This window comes from Oreochromis aureus, linkage group 7 (genome assembly GCF_013358895.1).
Source record: "Oreochromis aureus strain Israel breed Guangdong linkage group 7, ZZ_aureus, whole genome shotgun sequence".
Classification (NCBI taxonomy): Eukaryota; Metazoa; Chordata; class Actinopteri; order Cichliformes; family Cichlidae; genus Oreochromis; species Oreochromis aureus.
This window is the reverse complement of record NC_052948.1, coordinates 5,510,776-5,536,760: the sequence shown is the minus strand read 5'-3', so window position 1 is coordinate 5,536,760 and position 25,985 is coordinate 5,510,776. Positions and strand designations below refer to the sequence as shown.

At 40.7% G+C, this 25,985-nt stretch overlaps 1 protein-coding gene across 1 annotated transcript in view; it reads left to right on the top strand.

Moving 5' to 3' along the window:
* mrpl23 (mitochondrial ribosomal protein L23) overlaps nucleotides 1–25,985 on the top strand; it is a 59,052-nt gene that overhangs the window by 20,343 nt on the left and 12,724 nt on the right. The gene's annotated exons all lie outside the window — the stretch shown is intronic.

Sequence of the window (25,985 nt, the reverse complement as noted above, 5' to 3'; positions counted from 1 at the left end):
ATACTGGAATAAATTTTTACATGATTGATGTAAGTGTCATATAAATTATAAAACTACCCCATGCATTTACGTTTACGAGTCTGCATAACAAAACAAGACCAGATATGTCTGAGATCGAGAGCAGTGTGTCATTTTTTGGGGAGAAAATTTACTACCTGAAAGGAGAGATACTTCAGGAGACAAAGCAAAGTGCTTCGCAAAATATGCAAGAAAACTGTTCTTACATAAAGGTAGAAATAACAAACTTATAATAATTCCTGAGGCAGAAGCACACCATTGAGTAGACCAAGCTATGATGGCATGTGAGGGGGAGATACTAGCAGCTGGTGAAGTAAACAAATGAGTCAACCGAGCATCAGGGGAGCACTCGCTGATTGTGCTCCATATGATGGGAAGAGCAGACGGTGGATGAAAATTACATGGTGGACAAGGAGGGATTTAAGGAGCTGGGTAAAAAGCTTGACCCAAGTGGCAACATTTTAGTTAGGAAATAATTTTCAATTTCAGTTTTATTATGTGACAATGTTGTGCAGCCTCTTGAAGAGTTACGAGATGAAGTGTCCACTGAAAACACTATCTATGCTACTTTTGTGCTTGCTTTTGATTTGTGCTTTGTCATGTTATCAGTGATGGTAGCTCATTCCAAAAGATGGAAAAAGGATGGATTGCAAGCTGCAATCACAGATAAAAGGTTATGGTATTATCACAAACTTCCTTGAACATCATGATCATGTTGAAGCTACAGCTCCCGCCCCTACGGCTCACACGCTCTGGCAGCCCTCTTGAAAAAAGGGTTGTGGTAAAAGTTAAGCACAAGATGGTCTCTTTGGTTTCATATGAGACTTTTTACAACAGATATTGAGAAATGGTTGGATGGAGTAGTCATGTTCACTTAGGCTGTTGCCTCCAGACCTTTACGTGAGAATTCTTGATCATTTCACTAAAGCTCAGTCTGTTAGTATTTGTACACCCCTCACCCACCACTTGCAAAATAAAACATCACTAAAGTCACTTTATTAATGGCCCTTTGATCTGTATGAAAAGCAAGTTTTGTGCAATTTTTGTTTTGTGACTGCTGTTTTGATCTTGCCCAGATAAATCAACACTGGGGTAGACACTTGTATATACTGCACCGCCCACCCGACCGGGTGCCATCAATCTTGAAATGGATGAATAATGAAAACTGTCTAAACATGACAAAAGAGGATGAAAAAGAGGATACATAATTGAAGCAGCCATGAATCTTTTAAAGGGGAGACTTCCTCTTGTCTAACACTAAGGCAGTGGCTTGTGATTTTGTGTGTGGCAGGAATTCCCAGCACAGTTAGTAGTGACGCTTCTGTCTCACCAGACATGCACCACAATTGTAGGTAGGAGGATGCAGAACATTGCACACACTTGGGTACACACACCTGTGACATGTTCATCATTCATGCATAATGAGCCCTAGAGGATAGATGTTTTTCTTTGAGTGTCATTTGCTCCCTAGTCACATTCATGTCGCAGGGTTGTCAAGTCGTGCACATTTAACTGCATGCAGAAATGCAGATTTGCTGTCTCTTTGCTGCTAATATGGCTAGATATAAAAACCAAAACCCTGTCCAATTTCTCTGGCTGTTTTTTGTGAAAAACATGCTCTCTCCTCACCCTTTCCTATAGTACTTCACTTTTTTAAGTATACGCGTACACACACAAACACACACTCTCAAACACAAAGGCCCAGAAAACCCTTGTTTCTTCTGCAGCAGTTTGTAGAAAACAAGATTGTGCCTAATTGACTCCACATGTGGAAGAGTTTTCTGTGGGTAGATGCTCACACTGTGGTACCCCCGTTCTACTACCCTCATCCTTGGCTCCCCCTCCTCTCCCTGCGCCTTCCATCAGCTAATATTCCAGCAGTAATACGTTTGCCCCCTCTCTCTCATTCCTTACTCTAGGTTTGTGGTTGAGGGGAGGCCTCCCGTTTTGCAGGGTTCCGTGACGGCCATTTTCCTCAGGCTTAGGGGGCACCCCAGTACTGGGGGGGTGGGCTGTGTCTGCATGTGTGAAATGTGCATTGTGTGTGGGAAAGTGTGTACAAGTGTGAGGGGCTTTAAGGGTGAGCTGAGGAGGTGACCAAGGCCATGATGGAGCCGTGCCAGAGCAGGGAGGTCCAGAGACGGGGCAGAGCAATCAGGGGGAGGGGAAAGAGGCTCTGTGTGTGAAACTGGGTGGTGGTGCTGGTGGTGAGGTGACAAAAACAGCAGTACAAATCTTCAGTCAATCAGATTGCTTTTAAGCCTGACTGGCTTTCAGTGGGACTAATGTGTTTAAAGTCAGACTGCTTTTATGCACCGCTTGGCCCAGTTGAGGGCTAACTCAAGCCGATGTGCTCAGGGTAACACTTGTTTCAGATTTTCGCGGTCAACTCATATTGTTCCATTTTGTTGATGCTATAAAGGGCTGATGTTGGAAAATCTGATTCTGTATTGCACTTTTTGAGCTGTCTTGTAGAAATTGCTAATTATTATGTATAGTAGCTATGCTATTTACTAAGAGACTCATAGCACCTTTACTATCAGGCAAACTGCAGCATTTTGGCAGAAAACGCCTTTCAAAATAAAATTATACTATTTTTATACATGGTGCCTGGTAGACCAATTTTTTTTTCTTTTTTTCTTTTCAATTTAAAATGTTCATAGTGCATACCTTTTCTTCAGTTATCTCTTAGTAAAAGAGAATGCATGCAACTTCCTTAATTACTTTACAATTTCTTTCTATTGTTCAGCAATACCAGAACTTGGCATTAACATGAAACCTGTTCTTTGAAATTTTGTGTTTCACTTGTCCATTCAGAAAATTCACTGTAACCATTCTAACAGTTCATTTGTGCTGTTATTTTCCAGCCTAGATGGTATTCTGTAAAATGTTTGTTAGAGATTTATTTAGACATTTAGTTTCGGGGTGTTTAGTGATTTAGTGATGAATGCTGTCATTTCTTTTTTATTTGCATTTGCCTTCCTAACTCCTAGTCATCTTTCCACTGGATTGTAAATCACTTTGTGAAGTTTCATCTGTAGCTAAAGCACTGGTCATGATTTGGATATTACAGTGATAGTTTACAGGTACCTGTTAAGAATTACTAGTACAGATGCTATAAATGATGTGTTAACAGTTGTCTGTAATAGTGTCAATGTCAATTTATGGATAATTATGGCTGTGGAAATGAAAACATCCAGAATGATTGAGATTTATAAAAAACAGATGTAGATTTTATTGAGTGTTTTCAATAACAACACCATATTTCAAACATATTTTTGTCTTTGAGTCAGATTACAATCCCCAAAGTTGGTATTTAGTTAACATTATAGTGACATTTATAGTGTTTTGGTGAATAACTCTTTTTAAGTCACTTGTCATACAAGATGCATCTTGCCAGCTTTTTAGGAAATGTTATTCTCTCTTCGATTTGTACTGAGTGGTTGTAAATTTAGTTGTTTTCACACATAATCTTCAGATGGTTTCGGGGAAATAACACTTGACCTTTCTTACAAGGGATACACAGCAGGAAGTACTCTGCTACTTGGCCACACAGTAGAGCCTGAAAAAAAAAAATGCAACTGTTGAAATTCCTAGTCTGCAGAATACTTTGTCATGTAAACTGTCGATCGAGGAAGTTAAAGTTGAACTGCTATTTTTTTTTTTTTTTTTTTTTGAACTAACAGTAGGAATATTAACATGGTGTAATGTCCAGCTGACCGTTGACTAGCTACAACCACAAAAACATGGAGACTTGACAATCACAGTGAGGTGAGTTTGCTTTGAAAAAAAGTTACTAACCCTGTTGCCTGTTACTGTCCCCAGTGGAAAGAGTGGGTTGCAATCTGCTATAGTACTAGTACACTACGTGTGGCACAAATAGTATAGCGGAGCCACTCGGTGCACTCAGCCTGTGTCTGCGGCCTTTTACTTTCTTGAGAGAACTGTTTCAGTTCTTTAGCTTTTCTCTGCATTGCTTCACTCTTCCTGGACGGCAAAGGCAAAAGTTAACAGGAAATGCAAGTAAAAATTATTGTATTTCACTTAGATGAGTCATGTAGGCTGTACATGCATGCTCAATAACGTGTCCTCTTGTCCTAGTTAAGGGAAAAAAGATGCTTGTCCTTGACAGGCAGACTAGCCTGAAAGTGAAACCCTGATCGCCAGTCAAACATTTACGATAAAGTACTTCTGCCTGGCGTGTAAAACGTTTTTGTGGAGCAGGACTTGTTATATTTTCTTAGAATGATGTTACTTTTCTGACTGGTGCCAGCTGTAGTAGCAGTTTAGTGGGCTAAGTGCTCAGAATGGATGGTGAAAGCTCAATGGGGTAAAGCTGGGAATATAAGAATGGGATAGCTGACCAGTCTCAAAATTTCAGTTTAGTAACTTTTTGTGTAGGAAATGTCAAAAAGTACAATTTTCCAATCAGCAGTTCAAAGCACCCCCAGTGCCCCCCCGGCAAAACTGTCCTATGTTGGTAATAATTTTAATAAACGTAAGCACAAGAGGAAGACACCCTACAATAAGTTGAAACATTAACTTATTTATTTCTGCATGTACAATTTTTGTCATTCGTACACGATTTTCCATCATTACCCCCTACCCTGCGCTGTTCTGTTTTTGGTAAAAGGTGGTGGATCAGCTTAACACTGCACAGAAGGAATTATTAAATGAGCTGAAGGCAGTTGGGACCACAGTCTCCAAAAACACCATTTCTTAGCAGACTATGTCATAATAATGGTTTGAAGAATTGCATCACCCACAGTGTCCTCCTGCTCAAGAAGGCACATGTACAGGCCTATCTTAAGTTTGCCAGGGAACATCTAAATTATTTACAGAAGGCTTAGGGGAAAGTAATGTGGTCAGATGTAACCAAAATCAAGCTCTCTGGCATCAACTTGACCCGCTGTGTTCGGAAGAAGAGAAATGCTGAGTATGACGCAAAGAACACCATCCCTACAATCAAGCACGGACATGGAAACATTATGCTTTGGGTTGTTTTCCTGTTAAGGGTACAGGACGATTCACTGCACTGAGGGCTCAATGGATGGGGGATGTACCATAAAATCGTGGACAAGTACTTCCTCTCAGCCAGAACAAGGAAGTGAGATTGTGAATGGGTCTTCCAGCATGACAATGACCCAAAACAATACTGCCAAGGGAACAAAGGAGTGGCTAAGGAAAATGCACATTGAGATCATGGAGTGATCTAGCCAGTCTCTGCTGTTTGTCAGTCATTGTAACCTAATGCAGTCAAAGATGACATATCCATGCGCATTAACAGTCATCCAGACACACTGGCAGGGTCTAAGCATTGATGTAAGTTCATGTTTTTGTTGGGTATGATTGTGCAAATCCCACTCAAGCTCAGAGTTTTATCTGTAGACAAAAGCTCACTTCATACAGTCAGAGATTGTCTGCATAAGGCTGAGAGTAGTGAAAGTAGGTGATGAGCAAAAACCTTGCAGCAGAAGGGAGAGCAGGAACACAGATGGTCCAAGGTATTCTCATGATGCCGGCCTTTAGTCGTCATGAAATGAGCAGCTTGTTTTGTTTACACATAAGCCAGTGATTTCACTGTTAGCATAGTAGTGTCAGTGTAGTTTTCCATCTGAAAGCTTCACTTACACATATGCACATTTAAAGGCGGATCTCTTTAACTCATACAGTCATCTCGTTTAACAGGTGAAAAGTCTCTACTATTGTTTATGTGGCTGCTGGGCAAGATTTCTTTAAAGTAGTAAATAAGGTGTCAAAGTTTCTCTCCTTGGCCCCAGTTGCTGACAGCAGTGGAGCAAACCAGATGCTCCAGTCACATTCACTGTGTCCCCCAAAACACTGTCCTGACCCGACGACCACAGAACAAAACAAGATACAGGGTTGGACCAGCACTTGTAGAGTAAGTGGTAGCTTCCTTGAAATCGAAATTGCTCATTTCCCATGTTTCTTTCAGTCGCTTTCACCACCCCCGCTCAATCCACATGGAAGGCATCTCTCAAAGTGAAACGGCGCAGGGAGAGACACAAACAAACTGAGTTAGGCTGAGTAGCAACTATGGAGGAGTTGTGACACAGCTGAAAAAAAGGAACAAGAGGAGAAGAGGAAAAACAGCTGTATTCAGAGCGATTATGCGAAGGAAGCTATGGCCAAGTATGGCTCTCTTCTCTTTTTGACTGACACTAGATGGCAACGTTTTGCTGTATAGCTTTTCTTACTAGTCTTCCTTTTTTCATGTATCTGTTATTGACTCCTTGTTGCTTAATAATAGACACAGTATGGTTGTGTGTATATGTGCAACTGTGTGTATCTGGCTAGGATAATGGGTGGTGATGTAGGGGGGGGGTACAGGATGGGGTGCTGCAAACCCCTCTGACCCCCAGCCCCTCCCCTCCTGTTATCCACTCTGAGTGAAGCCCTGTTCTATGGAACTGGAGGTGCTGAATCAGGCAGTGAAGCTGAGGGAAATCTTGCTTATCTGTGTGGAATTTTATTATTTTCAACTATTTGGATCATGATCGCTCCCATTCTCCTTCCCTCCCTCTTCCTCCTTTTCACCTTGTCACGCAAACACAGGCTTTCCTCACACAGCCTTGCCCGTCTGCCGCTTTGCTTCCTTCCCTTCTCTGTTCGGCCTCACCCTTGCTTATCACGCCAATTAACATTTTTAACTTCTGCACTTTTCCCTCTGAGGCGGTCTCATCTTCCCCTTTGGGTGGGATGATTTATCGAAAATGCAATTTCAATTCAGTTTGTACCTCTAGTAATTCTTGTGAGAATTGTCTCATATATGATAGGCCATGGAGCACAGAAGTTAACTTTAAACGCATACTGAGGCCTTAGGTGCTATACTTACAGTTAAGCCCATAATTATTCATACCCCTGGCAAATTTTGACTTAAAGTTACTTTTATTCAACTAGCAAGTTATTTTTTGACTGGAAATGACATAGGCGTCTCACAAAAGATAATAAGATGATGTACAAGACGCATCATTGTGGAAAAAAATATTTCTTAGCTTTTATTTACATTTGAGCAAAAAGTATCATGTCCAGAATTATTCATACCCTTTACGAACTGTCACAGTCTCTGTGTCCATACCATTCCAAATAGTCAAAGCTGTTCTAAAGCATCCTAATTACCCTGATTAATTGGAAATAGCTGTTTTGATCAACTCAACAGGTGAAAAACAGCAGCTCTCTGCAGGTGGTCTGTGGACATTCATGGCTAAGACAAAGGAACTCAGTGAGGACCTGCAGCTGTGCATTGTGGCTGCTCACAAGTGAGGAATGGGCTACAAGGCCATATCCAAATGTTTTCAAGTTCCAGTGGCTACAGTGCAAAGTATTATTAAAAAATACAAGATGTTCCGCACTGTGGAAAATCTCAGAGGATGTTGTCGGAAGCCAAAAGTGAAACCTGTGCTGGCCAGGAGGATAGCGAGACAGGTGAAAAAGAATCCAAGGATCACCACCAAGGCCATTCTGGTGAATCTGGGCTCTGCTGGTGGCAATGTCTCAAGGCAGACAGTCCAACGGACACTGTTGGGTTCCACGGATGCAGACCAAGGAAAACGCCACTTCTCCAGGCACTTCTAAGGCATGCCAAAGCTCATTTGGCCTTTGCAAATGCTCATCTGGACAAAGAAGAAGGTTTCTGGTCTTCAGTGTTATGGTCAGATGAAACAAAAAACAATTATTTGGTCACAATGATATTGCCTTCATTTGGCATAAAAATGGAGAAGCCTTCAACCCAAAGAACACCATCCCCACTGTCAAACATGGTGGTGGGAACCTAATGCTTTGGGGTGTTTTTTACTAGCCAATGGACCATGGAACCTAATCACAGTAAACAGCACCATGAAAAAAGAGCAATACATGAAGATTCTCAACATCAGGCAGTCTGCAGAAAAACTTGGCCTTGGGAACCAGTGGACATTTTAGCACGACAATGACCCAAAACATACAGCAAACGTGGTGAAGAAATGGTTAGCAGACAACAACATTAACGTTTTGCAGTGGCCTAGCCAGAGTCCTGACTTGAATCCAATTGAGAATCTGTGGAGGGAGCTAAAGATCAGGGTGATGGCAAGAAGACCCTCCAACCTGAAAGATTTGGAGCTCATTGCTAAAGATGAATGGGCAAAATGCCTGTGGAGACATGCAAAAAGCTGGTCTGCAATTATAGGAAGCGTTTGATTGCTGTAATAGCCAATAAAGGCTTTTTTCTATTGATTATTGAGAAGGGTATGAATAATTCTGGACATGATACTTTTTTTTAAAATATAAATAAAACCTGAGAAATATTTTTTTCCACAATGATGCCTCTTGTACATCGCCTTATTATCTTTGGGGAGACACCTGTGTCATTTCTGCTCAAAAAGAACTTGCTTGTTGAACAAAAGTAACTTTAAGTCAAAATTCGGCAGGGGTATGAATAATTATGGGCTTAACTGTACACTGAATCACTGTTTCTTACCAAATATTTAATTTTATAGAATTTTATTTTTTAAATGGGCTGTTCATTTTTTTTTTCTTTGTGAGGAAGGTTGACCATTAATTCTCTGATTGACAGCTGAAATAAAAAAAGATTTGTCCAAGGATTTGTCCACATTTAGTTTGAATGGTATTAATTGAGGTTTTAAATTAAAAGCTCACAGTGAGTTATATCCAGTGCCAATATGACTTTTGTCATATTCCTACATACGGAGCACAGATCTGCGTAATTATTCAAAACATAATGGAATCGACCGCCTGAAAGATTGAATCGAGAATGTCAGATATATCTAATAAATGCTGTTTTGAGTGTATCACAGGAGTGCACTGAGCTATGATGCACAGTTGACGGAACAGAGGCTTAAAAAAAGGTCTTTATTATAAGGATTAAAACAAACGCGATAAAGCGATTTTCAGTTTATCTACAGTCTTGCATCCTTGCGTGTGCATAACTGTATCTGTCAGTATTGTAGGCATATAAATCTTTTAAAGGAAAGCATAAGCTAATCCACTAATTAGTGTGTTTACATATATATGTGTGCACAGACATGTGTGTATGCTGGTGGTGAGCATTATGAAAGCAGAAGCTTTTCTTGGCAATCAGGCTTCTCTGTAAGGCCCCCCCCATCTCCCTGTATGTGTCTTGATTTGAGTGTGTGTGTGTGTGTGTGTGTGTGTGTGTGTGTGTGTGTGTGTGTGTGTGTAGGTTTCATAAGAACTCAGTAGAGAGAGAACATGAATTATAGAGAGCAGAGCAGGGTCTAGGGATCTCACATGCAAACCTTTTCTTTTTACTTTTCTTTTTTTAATTTTAATGACTGTAGTGGAGGCTCTTAGTTGTGCCTTCACATGTTTGACTCTTATGTCCAATTTAGATGCTTTAAGTGTTAATGCAGTGACTGTGCTGTAGATGGATTTGCATAGGGCACTTTTAATTATTATCACAAAAACAGAATGGAAACAGCGCAGATGTCTCAAAAGCACAGTGCTATAGTAATTTGGCGTGACAAACAAATCTCACAACAAATCAACGGCTCACTTGAGCTATATGAATAGTTTTCAGGGCTCTTACAGCCTCTCTGTCTCCTGTCTTTCCTTTTGTTGTTTTCTATTTACTTTTGCTTTATCTCTCTCTGCAGCATCTTCTCTCCTCACCCTCATTTCCTTCCACATTCTCTCCAGTTTCTCCTTATTTAGATAGCCATGGCAACACAGACATACACACCGACCCATACACAAGCGCGCATGCTCGTAACCTTTTCTTGATTACCCCTGACCTCTAGACCTGTAATGACACAGCTGCCACTTTGATCAGCCAATCAGCACACGGCGCCGCCCGTGTTCTCAGCGGTGCTGCCACCCGCCTGATAACATGTTCTGATAGGCCTGTGCTGATGTATTTCCTGTTTTGGTATGCTTCTTCATTTTTTTAATTTTCTCCACCAGCTGGTCCCCACATTCCTCAGAGTGAGTGAGGGAGGGGGGCAGGGGCAACGCCGGGATGTTTATGTTCATGTGCATGTAGGGGTGAGTGTGTTGGTTTTTGTGCAAGGGTCTAGCTGTGTTTGTGTTTGGTAGCCTAGATAGTTTGGTCTAGGGCTGGGAGGGTGTGGGGTAGGTGGAAGGGATGCTTGAGAAGGGGTGTGTGTGTGTGTTGTGTGGTTGTTTACAAGTGTTGGCAATCAAAATGGGGTACATTAGGGCTGTTCGATATAACGATATATATCGGATGACGATATAAAAACGTCTATCGTTTCATTTTACGCTATCGTTTGTTTCGTGGTGTCGCAAAATAAACTGTTTACGGCAATATTTTTTTCATCGTTTTGATGGTCACTGTAGTGGCTATCCGGTTGTTCAGTGATGACGTGACGAATCCTACTTCCGGGCCTAAAGTAGTCTGCGTTTAATATGGGTTTTGTGTTGTTAACATGTTTAATGTTTTGTATTTTCTTCTATTTAATCTCAAAAGCTCATAAAACAGTCAGTGATCACTGTTGACCTCCCTCGCTTTTATTACCGCTAATCATTTATTTAAGCTCAGTTTTTAAACCTTACATGTAACTACAGCACAGCCCATGCAGCAGTATATGAATGACTAACCTCGTATTGTGGATGGATTATCTCACTTGTTCTCCTGGCTGAAGTTTAGTCCTTTTACAGCATCCTGCCATGCGATTACATTTGTTCCTGACCACCGAGAACACTCACGTTAACTTTTATCGAGTGGAAAAAAAGTTAGCTTGTTTATATTATGCTAACATAGCTGTGTCGCTAGCGGTCACGTAGCACATCATTATATACCAGCTAGCCAAATTTCAGTAACCCTACAAACGTCACTGCTGTTTAGTTTTCTGTCTTCATTTATGTTGGAAGTGATAGCAGAGCTGTACGTTTGAATTTGTTTCCAAAACCCCGCAGTCAGGAGATGCTATATTGTATTTAGATAGAAGCTAGTGAGCTAACTTCCTGCTAACTTCTAACGCCGTTAAATGTCATAAATTCCATTTTTCATGGATGCCTGGATGTTAAACTCAATTGTTACACCTGGTAGAGCAGAACACTGATCATTTTATTAAAGATGAAAGACTTCAGACAGTTTTTCAACTCTCAGTAATGCCATGGTGATCGTTTGATATATGGACCTGCAGCGGAGTTTAGGCCCAGACACGGCCAGTGACGTCAGACTGAACAACCGGATATTCATTTCTTAAAGTTCTCTCTTTCTCTTATATTTTATATAACCACACTACAGACGGACAAGCGCCTGTTTTTATATGTTGTCGTTAGCAACAACGACAGTAACAGCATCGCGTGTCCGCTTGTTTATGTTCCACATAAACCTTTCACAATAAAGCTCAAGATCCTGTTGAGACTTTTCAAAATAAACTGAATCACGTGAAAGAGCAGATTATTTACGGATGAGAAGTAAAAAAGAGTCGCCAGGTGTTAAAAAATAAACCTTAGACTAAAACGTTAGAACAGGCTTTTCCCCGCAACACGCTGTGTAATAAATACTCACAAAGGAAACGGCGGCCGTTACAACTTATGTCTAAAAATGTATAGTTTCATGCATCAGTTAAAACATTCGACTCTAGGTCCATGACGCCCAGCTGGAAACACTTCCCGCAAGATGAGCTGCCCGAGATTCACAGAATTTACAGAAAATGTTACATTTTTGTGATTTATATTGTTATCGGGACGATAGAATTCTTATATCGGGATGTGAGATTTTGGTCATATCGCACAGCCCTAGGCTACATTGTAGGGGGTTGTGGGGGTGACTGACATACATGCAGGGGATAATGATGGTGAACAGCTGTTTATGTATATGCTTCTGCATGTCTGTAATGGGGGTCAACAGTAGAGATAGGCAAGGTTTAGGCGTAATATGGCTTTAAGGTATGATGAAGAATGGTGGAAAAACTGAAGAAGTCGAACTCAATTAGTTGTTGGTCATTAATGTTAATATGGACAGATATTTTTGTGTGTGTGTGAGTGCACTGTTGTTGCTGCTACTTCTCCTATTATCATCTGAGTGACCAGTTTGAGATCAGATTGATGTGAACGTCTTTGTGGGTGGCTGGATGTGTATTTAGGTGGTGATATTTTCCTGAGAGCTCTGTTACCAGGCTCCAATGTCTCCAGTAGCAGGCTGGGAGCAGACATGCCCAGGCATGAAAACTATCATGCATGCGCACGTGCACACATGCACTTTCTCACTCACGCCCTCTATTTGTCTCTGGGCAGAAGTATGTGCTTATGTATTACTGGATGTCCTACACTAGTATGTCAGAGGGTTTCAGCGATAAATCTTAAAGTATTTTCAGTTGGACACTAGAGGCGATGTTCACCAACGTTCTTAACTCCTGGTCCACAAAGTCAAGTATACACAAGGGTTTTAGATCTCTTCTTATCCAACAAATGGATTTGACATTTGCTGCATGGTTGAATTAACAGTAGAGGTAGGACATAGTATTAGCAGGAATGACAGTGAGGCACACAAGGACATATACTACTGCTTGCCAAAGCTGACCAAGTTATTTGGCCATTAAAGGGCTGTGGAGGAGATGTTATTGTAATTGGAGGGAGGCTGAGGGTCATAACCCTAAAATAAGCCATAGCAAAGTACTCTTGGTTTCTACAGTTCATCTGTTTTTCATTGAAAGTGATTATTTGTTTTAGGCTTTTAACTGACTAAAGTAATATATTGTAAATTAACTTAATTTTGTTCGTATGTTTTCACACAAAATCATTTTAATTTCGCTGTCTTTCCTGGGTGCTATTTAATTTGTATTTTAATACCTACTTCTTTTACATCCCCACTCTCCTTACTTAATGTTACTGTTCCTGGAACTGTTTTTTGCCAAGAGATTTGGACAGAAGAGTGTGTGTGTGCGTGTGTGTATGTCAGTGAGATAAAGTGAGAGTGAATGTGTGGCACACCCAGGAGCCTGGCAGCAGGAGCCATTTACAATCATCTGGCTACATCTCTTCTCCTGCCCTGTTCCATTGCCTTTCCTGCCTCGCCTAGTTTGCTTTGACCATTTACTCTCTGTAATTGCAGATGAAAATGCACTGTTCATCTTGTGTTTTACACATGAACTGTGGAATTATGTCCGAAATCTCTGAAGTTGCCATTTCTTACATGTAGAAAAAATATACCAGTAGTATTGTGATATTCTTGATACCCAAAATTAGGGCTGCACGATTAATCGTTAGAAAATCGCGATCTCGATTCATACTTATGTGCGATCTCATTTCCAAATGACAACGATTTAAAAAAAAAAAAAAAAAAAAAAAAAAAAAAAAGACGACGATTGTACCGCATTTTGATCCGGGACGTAATCTGCATGAAAACAAGCGCCACTCTTCCTGCTCAACAAATGACAAGGGCGGAGCCTTATACCACGTGATACAGAAGCTGTGCCGTGATGCTCAAATTGGCAGGAAAAACAACGGAGAACACGTCAGGGATGACGAGAAAGTGACAGGAGAAAATCCGTCCCGTCAACCACCCAAACATCAATAACGGGAACCTTATACAGCGCTTCCTATCCGGTTGTTCAGTCTGACGTCACTGGCCGTGTCTGGGCCTAAACTCCGCTGCAGGTCCATATATCAAACGATCACCATGGCATTACTGAGAGTTGAAAAACTGTCTGAAGTCTTTCATCTTTAATAAAATGATCAGTGTTCTGCTCTACCAGGTGTAACAATTGAGTTTAACATCCAGGCATCCATGAAAAATGGAATTTATGACATTTAACGGCGTTAGAAGTTAGCAGGAAGTTAGCTCACTAGCTTCTATCTAAATACAATATAGCATCTCCTGACTGCGGGTTTTGGAAACAAATTCAAACGTACAGCTCTGCTATCACTTCCAACATAAATGAAGACAGAAAACTAAACAGCAGTGACGCTTTGTAGGGTTACTGAAATTTGGCTAGCTGGTATATAATGATGTGCTACGTGACCGCTAGCGACACAGCTATGTTAGCATAATATAAACAAGCTAACTTTTTTCCACTCGATAAAAGTTAACGTGAGTGTTCTCGGTGGTCAGGAACAAATGTAATCGCATGGCAGGATGCTGTAAAAGGACTAAACTTCAGCCAGGAGAACAAGTGAGATAATCCATCCACAATACGAGGTTAGTCATTCATATACTGCTGCATGGGCTGTGCTGTAGTTACATGTAAGGTTTTAAAAACTGAGCTTAAATAAATGATTAGCGGTAATAAAAGCCGAGGGAGGTCAACAGTGATCACTGACTGTTTTATGAGCTTTTTGAGATTAAATAGAAGAAAATACAAAACATTAAACATGTTAACAACACAAAACCCATATTAAACGCAGACCACTTTAGGCCCGGAAGTAGGATTCGTCACGTCATCACTGAACAACCGGATACACGTCGAACTCCCGCAGGCACAAAGAAATTACGGAGGCTATTACTCATCACCTGACCAAAGATATATCAACATTGTGCAAAACGAGGGATTTAGGAAAATGATCAACACCTTAGACAAACGCTACACAGTGCCGTCCCACAACTATTTTTTCTATTGTTGCACTACCTGCTCTATACACCCAGTGTCGAGCAACGGTGGAGACGGAATTTCAAGCAGTACAACATTTTGCGGCAACCACAAAATGTGAGGCATTTATTGTTTTTATGTTTATTTATTGTTTTTATGTTCAGTTTCAACTGTTACGAAGTTGATGTGCAGTTAATAAGTGCAATAAATATTTATATTGGAAAAGAAAATCGTGAGAGAATCGTGATCTCAATTCTAAGTAAAAAAATCGTGATTCTCATTTTATGCAAAATCGTGCAGCCCTACCCAAAATTATACCATGATGGTGGCAGACGGTTTATTTGGGATGATAACATTATATTTTCACAAGATAAAGACGCAGAAAACGTTAGGGTGGTTGCAGAATATCTCACTAAAATTACCACAAGGTCTAATGTTACATTATGTTAGCTCAAGTATCTATTCTTATAATTAGCTGTTGCAAACGTTTTAGCTTTTAGAGCATAGCTGATTTCACAATGACAGTGCCAATTGTCTAAAAAAAAAAAAAAAAAAAAAAGTCATGTCACCATAACCCAAAATATGCCTTTATTGCACTAGTCGTATTTACCATGTATAGTTTTTCACCTGTGGTATTACCAAAAAAAAACCCCAAAAAAAAACGAGAGAGAAAAAATTCTTTGACGATTTTAGAATTTTGGTATTGAAAGGTATTGTAACTAGTACTTCTAGTGATTTCCCCTGTTCTTCCCAGTAGAAATGCTTTGTTTGATTCAGCTAACGACAGTACCTTGGACATTGCACTAAAACATTAACAGCTGAACCATTTAAACCATACAGTGCACGTGGGAAAACATCCTTAGATAATACATTGACCTACTATAGACTTACTATATTTGGGCACAGCGAAACACAAAGAAAATGTTTGCAACACTATAGATGTTTAGACATTAGTGCTTAAACAGGGTTTAAGCACTAATGTCTTGAAGGCTTTCCAAGTTGGTGTCATTACTGTTGGTCTATTACGAATGACTTTCATTTTAAGTGTGTGGGGGTTTTTTTTTTTTTGTTTTGTTTTTTACAACCTGACAGTGTTGTTCTTTTATATAAAACAACAGGAAAAGTATGAAGCGGTATTTCACATAAAAATAGATCAAAAGGTCTATTATGAGTAGGGCTGTGTCAAATCATATCATCTGCGATCATCCATCCATCGTCTTCCGCTTATCCAGTTCAGGGTCGCAGGGCAGCTAGAACCTATACCAGCTACCACAGGGCGAAAATTGGTACACCCTGGACAGGTCGCCGGTCTTTCGCAGAGCTAATGCATAGACAGACACGGGCAATTTAGAATCTCCAATTAACCTAAGCTGAGAGTACCTGGAAAGAACCCACGCAGGCATGGGGAGGCCCGGACACATGGTGGATTCAAACCCTGGACCTTATTAGGGCCCGAGCACTGAGAGTGCGAAGGCCCTATTGTATCTGCTCCGTTTCTTATTATTATTATTCAGGCAAAACAAGGGCCTTTTTGAGGGCCTAAACATGCTCAAAAACTCATGAAATTTTGCACACATGCCAGGTCTGGTGAAAAATTTTGTATTTTAATGGTTTTACATATGAGCACTGGGAAATGGCTCTAGAGCGCCACCTATACCTTGTTAAATGCAGCCCTACGACCACATCGTTTGAGCTACATGTATGAAATTTGGCACACATGTGTATCATGCCAAGACGAACAAAAAAGTCAGTGGGCCCATTCACGCAATCCCAACAGGAAGTCCGCCATTTAGAAGTGAAGGTGACATTTTTGCTCTAATTTTGCCATTTCCATGCCTCAAACTTTTTTGAACTCCTCCTTGGGATTTGGTCGTATAAGCTTCATCTTTGGTCAGTGTCAACTACACACCTAGGCCATGTTAAATTGCGGAGCTTTTGAGTTTTCGCGATACGGTGAAGCAGCGGCGCCACGGCGAATTTCGATGACTCGCCATGAAAATCTTATTGCCTCTCATTCTGTCATACATGGTCCGACCTGGACCAAAGAGCACACATATGATAGGGCTCCAGGCCTGAACATATTTCAACTGCCATATTTGACACCAGGGACAGCGCCACTTAGTGGGAACAGGAAATGTCATGTTTTACACTTTGGAGTACAGTATTGTGATGGGTGACATCTGCAGCCTCAAATTTCTCCAGGAAAGCCTTAAGGAGTTGGTCTTGGGTTACAGTGAAAACTGAGTTTTCGCGAGAGGGTGTGACCCCAGCAGCATGGCGAACATTGATTTCTCGCCATGAAGAAACAAATTAGTATAACTCAATGAAATCTAGTCTGATCAGTACCAGACTTTGAAGGCATGATGTCAGACCCGCCCTGAACAGATTGATGTGCCCATTGTCAGGAATACCTAGAGCGCCACCTAGTGGGAACAGAAAATGTCATGTCTTATATTTTGTTGCACTGATTTTCACAGGTTCATCGTGGCCACTTCAAAAGCGGTGAATATCACCATCAGTCCCTCATGATGCTTCAGTGCGAAAATTGTGACTTTAAACTGAACGGCACACCCTGGTGGCAACGCGGTTCACCATGAATAATGAAGTGGCTTTTGAGGGGCTTGGAAAGTTTAAAATGTCGTGAAATTTGGCGCACACCTCCAATGTGATGAGCGCTTTATTGTTATTTTACCATTTTCATTGAATTGCGCAAAATGGCTCCACAGCGCCCCCTATAAAATTTCAAAAAATCAGCCCCTGCTCTGTGTTTTATGTATGAGTCTGAAACCTGGTAAGCTTATTGGAGATATCAAGATATACAAAAAAGTCTCTTGGAGCAATATCCCAAATCCAACAGGAAGTCAGCCATTTTGAAATTAATGTGTAATTTTGGCGACATTTTCCCCTCTTTTCAGGCACCGTTCTTTGACGAACTCCTCCAAGGGATTTCATTAGATTTACGCGATCTCCAGTGCGTGGAATCCAAAGACCTTTGTGATGTTAAATTGCGAAGCTTTTTACGTTCAGGGAAATGGGGTGGTCATGGCGGCACGTGGAGTTTCAATCACTCGCCAAAAAGCAGTCATCTGCTGTCACTCAAAAACACAATGTCCAATCTCTCCCAAAGGTCGCAGGCGTGATGAGACTCGAGCTCGGAAATGTTTGTAATGCCATTTGTCAGTAATGGTTAGAGCGCCACCTAGTGGGACGACTATAATAATGGTTGAATGAGATGAAATGTTAGCTGGTGGTTAAATGCATGAATTCCATCAATGTGACATCAGATTGGACGTGCTGGTTTTAGGTGTTGGGCTTGGCTCGACGTGCTGGGGTGCGAGGGCCCTCATATCGCTGCTTGCAGCTTTAATTGATGTGAGGCAACCGTGATAACCACCATGCTGCCGTATTTTTGATAGCAAAGAATGTAAATTCTTATGTAATTGCTATGGCAACACCAGGTATTTACATTCCCAAGGAGACATGTCCAGACATGTCAAAAAGCAAGAGTCATGTGATGGCCTCAAATGACCATTTGGCAAAAATGGACATATTTCAGCTACCTCTAACAAAGCAGAGTGCTTTTCAAAAAGCTGGAAACAACAAAGCACTTGAGGTAAAAAAAAAAAAAAAACCCCACCAATGACTACAACCAGGCTTCAAAGGAGGAGATTCTAACAGCTGGTGATCTGCAACCCAAATGTAAACAGATGACTCCACCGAGCATTGCTAGCTGCACTCCATATGACAGGAAGAGCAAATGGTGCATGTTATTCATTACTGATGCAATGACTTTAAGCAGCTGGTTGAAAAGTCTTATCAAAGATACAACTTCACAAGTAGAAAATATTTTTTCCGTTTCATTATTTGATGATATCAATAAATCATTAAACTAAAGTGTTGAGCAGTCATGGTATACCTTTACTTTTAGGTGGTTAACACTGTGGCAGTGAATGTGTCACTAATACTGCAGTACAATGCTGCTGCTGGTACCTCGTTTTAGTAGATTGACAGTATTGTTTGTTTGGTTTTTTTCCATCGTCAGAAATGGAACTATAATTAATATTAATTATAAGTAAATTTTCCTCATATTGTGATATGATTTTTACTTACTAAATTTAATTTACTAAATTTTGTTTAAAACCCCTTTTCACTTGTATTTATGAAGTGGGAATTGTATCGTCTGTATTTGTATCGTTACCTTCAAAATCACTATCAGCCTGTTTGGATAGTGTCTCTTTATCGGCTTCTGCGCACATGTACACACACCACTATTCAAGATGTGTCTGTCTTTTACCTCATCATGGTATGCGGTTTACCTCACATCACCACATTGTTCTCTAGCCACATAAGCCACTGCCTCTCACCGTCTTGTCAGCACCTCTCCGCCTCTTCATGACCCAGATTTCTCTCTCACTTTATTAGCATCTGTCTACATGTGCTTGATTTTTGATTAGCTCAATATCATTGAGCTGCAACATTAAATTGCATCTGTGGTACATGGCAACATAAAAGCTACATGCGTGCCCTGGTCTAGGGTTTCTCAGCGTTGTAATTAGATGATCCGTGTTATTCTTTTCACTTGTAAGTGATTTTGTAGCTTATCAGTTTATCTTTGTGTCCCCTATCAAATGAGGGGATTGTTTTTCTGGCAGTGTATAAGAGCTGGCGTTAATGGCTCAGTTTCGATTTTCAGACCATTTAAAGCCCTCTGAGGCTGTATAACCACCTGAAGAACTCCTTTTTCTTTAACTCGGTCAAGTGTGGTCATCCAAGAAGGTGGTGTACTTGACCCCCACCTCACAGTCACAACTTATTTAGCTCCATAATAACTCTCGGTGCTTGATGTTTTGAGAGAGCACAAAAGAAATGCTGATCTCAGGCTGTAAAAGAGTGGTTAGGTCTTTTCACATGGATTTTATTGAGATTATCTGAATGAAAGTCACTATTTGACCTGGAGAGTAGTTTTACAGCTGTTAAACAGTCTTTAAAGTAATAAAATGTTGCTCCATGCTTCTTTCATTTCAGAGGACATAAAATGTGATATGAAAAAGGCTATTTTGTGGATTTGGGATATTGGAAAATGAAATCAAACTTACCTCAATGGAGTTTAGTGATCAGACCTCTTTTTTCTATCATTATTATTATTATTATTATTATTATTATTATTATTAGCCGTGGCATAGTTCCTATTCTATCCTTGGCATTCAGAGGGATCAAGATCTTAATATATCATCTTTCACATCATGAAGTCTGGTCACAGTCCAGAGAAGCAGGTTGAATTAGCCTTTGCTGTCTTCAGCTTGCGACTGTGCCACAATGTTCTATTCAGCTCCAGGTCACCTGGCATTTTCCTGTTTTCATCAGACACTTGAACATATCCATCCAGAGCAACTGTGGCTTCCATATTTTATAGTTAAATATAACAGCCATTGTTTTTTCTTGAATTGATTTCATTTTTTTTCTCCCCCTCTTCTTAAAGGACACTTATTACAACTGTTTTAATAATGCACCCACAAGGAGTCAATTTTAAAACCAAAAAAAAAACCTTTTTTCTTAGAGATGTTTTTAAGCTATGACTGCATGCTCAGTTTGTCACAGGTCGATCGAACTGAATAATTGTCCTTTATGTGTTTCTTTCCATCTCTTGCCTTGTCGTCTGTTTTCCCCTCTCTGGGGGCAGCAAAGAGGGTTACTTAGGTCGTGTGTATGACTTTGTGTATGTGCAGGACTGCACATGTGGATTCGACAAACTCAGGTTTCAGATGGGGTCATTTCACTCAAGTACAGTGTTGCCTGGGAGGCTTACATGAACTACATACAAGCAGTTCAGTTCCTGCTGAATGTAGCGGTTAAGAAAACATGTTGACACCAGTTGTTTTTCCTAATTTGACAGCTGCCCCCACCAACTGGTTAAATCTCTGACAGTGGTCCCCAAATGTGACACTGGCTAGACTGACAGTCTAAATGCACAGTTCCTGGAGCAAAACAACGCACTGAATTAGAGCTTAATAAAGAAATATACATGTACCTACAGATGGGAAAAGTGAAACGGTTTGGTAATGAGTCAGTGACAACATTTACCCCCCCACCACCCATTTCTTTCTTTTCCCCACTGAGAGGAGAACTGTGTTGTAATGGATTGTTCATGTGCGTAAGAGGAGTATGTTTACATTCATGGCAGTACGGGATCGCTTCCCAATATTCCTGGATGGCAGCTTGAGTCAACTGGGAGCACGTTGAAGATGGCAAAGATGTAGAGAGAGGGAAAATACACCTCCTTCATTTTGTCATCTAGGAACTAAACGAGTACCAGAAATAAAACCCTTAGAGGAACAAATGTTGAAGAGAAATATCCATAATAATATTGCCTCTTTCTCCACTTTTGTCCTTTTTGGCCAGGACTAGGTCATCACCATAAATCACTCAATATGCAGTCATACACACACTCCCTCTCTCACTCAGATACACAGAGAAAGTCAGACAGACACACAGGAAAGATCGTTTTAGCTCAGAGCGCAAGGAGATGGATGGGACTGGGGGTTTTGCCTCTGCTGTGGTGCAATGTATACATTTCAAACAAAAATATGAATCCTCTCTGCCAACACTTTCTCCCACTGCGGAAATGTGTCCAGCAGACGGTTGACATACATACACGCACGCACGCACACACACAGGGCGCGGCCTGCTGCCAACAATAAGACTTGTTTAACGAGTCTCAGCTCTTTGTTGATTTCAGTCTTGGGGCTTTGTTGTTTTTGTGAATCGCGCTCTCCGAGGCTGGTATTAATCTTCACTGTCTGTATACATAAGGTGTCCAGAACTGCACTGTATAACTGGGAATTGTCATGCGACAATGTTTGGTTCAGGTCGGGTGAAGTCTTGTTTCATTCACTGCTTCATTGTTCATGTTGTTGTGAGCTCTTGTGTTTATAGCACTGGGGTAGACCCCTTCCTTCGTCACCTCCTACTTTCATCTTTTTCCTGTCACATTTACTTCCTCGTATACTCTAGCCCCATTTTTCTCCCTTTGACCTCCTTCTCCTTTCTCCTTCTCTTACTCCTGCAAGAAAACTTCCTTTGGCCTCATCCAGTGTTTGCGTTCTGGATTCTGGATTCCTCGATGACAGTGTGCGAGAGTGCAGCGAGACACTGAAGACCTTGGCTGTACTGGTGTTTTCCAGGTGTTTCTCTGGTGTTTGGCAGTTCTCTGTCTGTGCCTGACTTATTTTCACAGTCGTCTCTTACTGATATGCTGCACTCACTAGAAAACCTCCTGTAGTTTGAAATGCAATTGTTGCCGCAAGACGGAAACATAAGAACAGGGTGGCTTTTGATTGAAGGTTGTGCATGTTTTTCTCCAGGCACTCCTCAAATCTGGTATCAGAATTCAGACCCAAATGGCCACATGTTGAGAGTAACATGATTTCAGGCCTGTGTGAAGTATCCTACCAAAATAGCAGTTTCCATAATGTGTTTTGGATGGTTGGACGGAGTTAGTCAGGCTTTTCCAAATACCATTTTCTGGGGTTTGGTGCTTGAGTGCTAATCAAAAACAGGGGTAATGACTTGGGCAAGACACGCCAGAATTTAATCTTGTGACACTGACAAAATTACCATACACACAAAGAAAGACCACAGCTGTGCTTTTGCTCTTTCAGCTGTAACTCTACACATAACACAATCACTGCAAACTCAAGATGCAGGAATTTTAACAAATTTGGTTATTTTTAATGTCCAGTGTTCGGCAGTTGAGGTGATTGTTCTTTTTTGATTTACTACTCTGACTCATTAAAACAATTCATTTAATACAGAATTGGTGGTAATGCTTTACTTTTTGTTGTTTTAAGCAGTGTGAGGAATTGTACACAGACACTGTTGGAAATCCTCATCAGAACCAGGGTTTTGGCAGGTAGTGCCACGGAGAACTGTGATCATATAGTCCAAGTCGAGTGCTGCAGAACAAAGACCATTGTGGAGGGTCCATTCTCATGCCCAACCATATTATGAACTAATAAGCTTACTGGAGCTTGTACTTGGTAAGCTTATTGTTTGCCAGTTTTTCACACCCCACTGTGCAGACTCTGAAATCTATCAGCAGTTACCAGTTGCTGGAGTATGTCAAATTTTAGCATATTGCCCAAAATGCTATAGGCTGTCCTCATTCACGGCTATTTTTACAGTAGACACAGTCGGATTCATTCTGCATCTTTAGCTTCATGTTGCCTCTCCCTCTGGGAATTAAACTATGCTTTGCAGCAATTATATGCATGTTTCTCTTGGTATTTTGGGGGTTGGAGACAGACAAAGTAACATTCACATCAGAGCCAGACCATTCCTTAACGCCTACACACTGACCCCATACAGAATGTTTCACATATTTAGTTGATTGACAATTGTGTTCATTGAAGCAATTTATTTTTTATTGTAGCAGGCCTCTACACACAATAATTGATAAATCTGAGAGTCATTTAAGAGGTTTTTTATTATGAAGTGGAAGCTGGTAGTGTAAACTACAGTTTTAATGATCCTTATTTTCATTTTTTGGTAACCCCTAACAGCACATCATAAAGATACACAAGACTTACAGAATAAACTAGAGATGGCACCATACCACTTTTTTATGTCCGATACCGATATCATAAATTTGGATATCTGCCGATACCGATATGAATCCGATATAGTGTGTTTTTTAATCAATAAAACTGTTTTTTTAATATCTTGCTGCATTTTGTATAGGTTCATACTCAAGTTTAAATAAACAACAACACTAAAGCTATTCTGTTATACCTGTATGTAAAAAATACACTGCACCCAAAATATTTCATAGTTCAGCAACACTGATCAATCTAATAACCTTAAACCTACTCCATCCTCCCTAGTCTGGTATTTTAAAGAGTACTTAGCAGAAATATTAAGCAACCTAACTAATAGGGTTGCAAACTCCCAGCAAAAGAAAATAGGGAACCACCCCCCACCCTCCACCTCATGATGCTTAATCGATGTAATCAACTTTAATTTGATGCAGTGTGGAAAAAAAAAAAAAAAAATTCCACAGAAATAAATTATTTTTCAAGAATAATTAAATGGGTTCAACATCTTTCTTCAACAGAATTGCAGAATTCACAGATGGTACCTTCCCAAAGGAAAAAGTACTATAGCTTACTAGGGTATATTAGACTTAATAGTTACTATATACAGTAATGGACTTCTATACATTTTACATCAGATTAAAACTTTGGTAAATGGTAAATGGCCTGTATTTATATAGCGCTTTACTAGTCCCTAAGGACCCCAAAGCGCTTTACATATCCAGACATCCACCCATTCACACACACATTCCCACACTGGTGATGGCAAGCTACATAGTAGCCACAGCCACCCTGGGGCGCACTGACAGAGGCGAGGCTGCCGAACACTGGCGCCACCGGGCCCTCTGACCACCACCAGTAGGCAACGGGTGAAGTGTCTTGCCCAAGGACACAACGACCGAGACTGTCCAAGCTGGGGCTCGAACCGGCAACCTTCCGATTACAAGGCGAACTCCCAACTCTTGAGCCACGATCGCCCCATCGCCCCTTTGGGTGTAAGATTCGGATAATTATTTATTAAAAGCTAGATATTTTAAATGAGAATAAGAAAGAAAAGTATGTCTTTATGCCCCTTTTCCTGTTAATGCCCTATCGGCCCCTGGCTAAACTTTGCTAGATCCGCCCCTGCACAGTTACCAGCCGTCAGCTACGTGAAAAGGATCCTGGTGTAGAAAGTAATATTAAATAAATTCTAACAACAGCTTATCAAGCTTAAAGGTGCTGCTGTTGTTCCGCCGCTGGTTTCCTCTTTCTGGTGCAAAGTGGGCCAAAAACAAAGAAGAGAGACAGAGTCGCAACAGAAAAGACGATCAGCTGATCATTAAGCAGTTTCACGATTTCAGCAGGAAGGTGAGGGAGAGAAGAGGCAGTTGCTCCATATATCGGTTGTTAAGCTTAACATGGGAACGCTTTACAAAACATTCAGAGATGAACTTACACACTTGCTTTACTTCTCTCTGGGATAACTTCCTCGGAGATGAAATGCTGGTTTGGTAGGAGGCTACAAATACACGCAGCCCCTCTATCACGTGAGCACACTGCTCCTACGTGCTACGGTTATGAGCCGAGTTACGCCATGTCGCAAGTTTTGTGAGGTGCTTTTTCGATATTTAATGGATCGATTACATTTTTTATTTCTCGCCGATATCCGATCCAGTAATTTAGGTCAGTATCGGACCGATACATAATATCGGATCGGTCCATCTCTAGTATAAACATTTACAAGTGTGCATAAACTCTGACTGGGTTTGGTGTGAGTGTTCTGTGGTCATGTAGAAAAAAGCACTTGTAAAAACGGAACAACAATGTTATCTGTATAATTACATGACGTTTCTCATATTTTCATGGTGTTGAAAGAGCAAATATGGAAAACTGATATACATCAGGTGGGGAAAAAGGTAGACTGTAAGTGATAATGTAGGTGTCTGCAAAAAATGTTTTTAACTGGATCCAATTAAACTGTTTGTGTTTCAGTTTTACTTTCTCCCTTGCTCAGCTTTTATGTGGAAGTAGATTTGGTTAATTTGATGACAACAACAGCTGCAGTCACAGTAGCAATAGTGATGGATAGTACCAGTAATTAAAGTAGTAAACACAGTAACAGCAGCAACAGTAATAGCAGTGGTGGCAGCAGCAGTAGTAGATTCTTGTACGGTTGAGATGTTTCTCCTAAGCCTGTCACACCTCCACCACTGCCAGAATGTCAGTTGCAGGGTCATCAGCTGGAGGCAGGAGGACATAGAGGTGATGTTTCCTTGCCATCCCCTAAAGCTGCCTTTTGGGTTTTCCCCCAACTGCTACCCTTCCTCTCGAGCCACAACCAAAAACTTGATTTCTCAGCCTCCTCCTAGCTCCCTCACAGCTATCTACAGGTTTGGGCTACCACAGAGAAGTTGGATAACAAGTTACTTTTTATAGCAAAATACTTTAAGATTGTCTGTCTACAGCTTGTTGAAGCATTACATCAGAACAGTATCTTTGAAAAGGTTAGGTTTTATGTAGCATCAAAGAAGTGATACTGTGCTTATTAGGATTACAAATGATATCTTAAGAACTGCTGATAGCAGTGAATGTTCTGTTCTAGTACTACTCAGTGCAGCAGTTGATACAGTAGACCATCAAATTTTAATAGAGAGGCTGCAGCACTGAGTTGTTATATCTGGGACAGCTCTGTAGTTGTATAGATCATATCTAACAATTCAAACAAATTTTTTTCTTTCTTTCATTTGTTTTGTTTTTTTCTACACTGCGGGAGTCGCAATATATTTTTAGTGACTACGACACTCTTTTTTTTTTTTTTTCGTTTTTGTTTTGTTTTGTTTGTCCTCTGCAGCAGTTTTGGCAA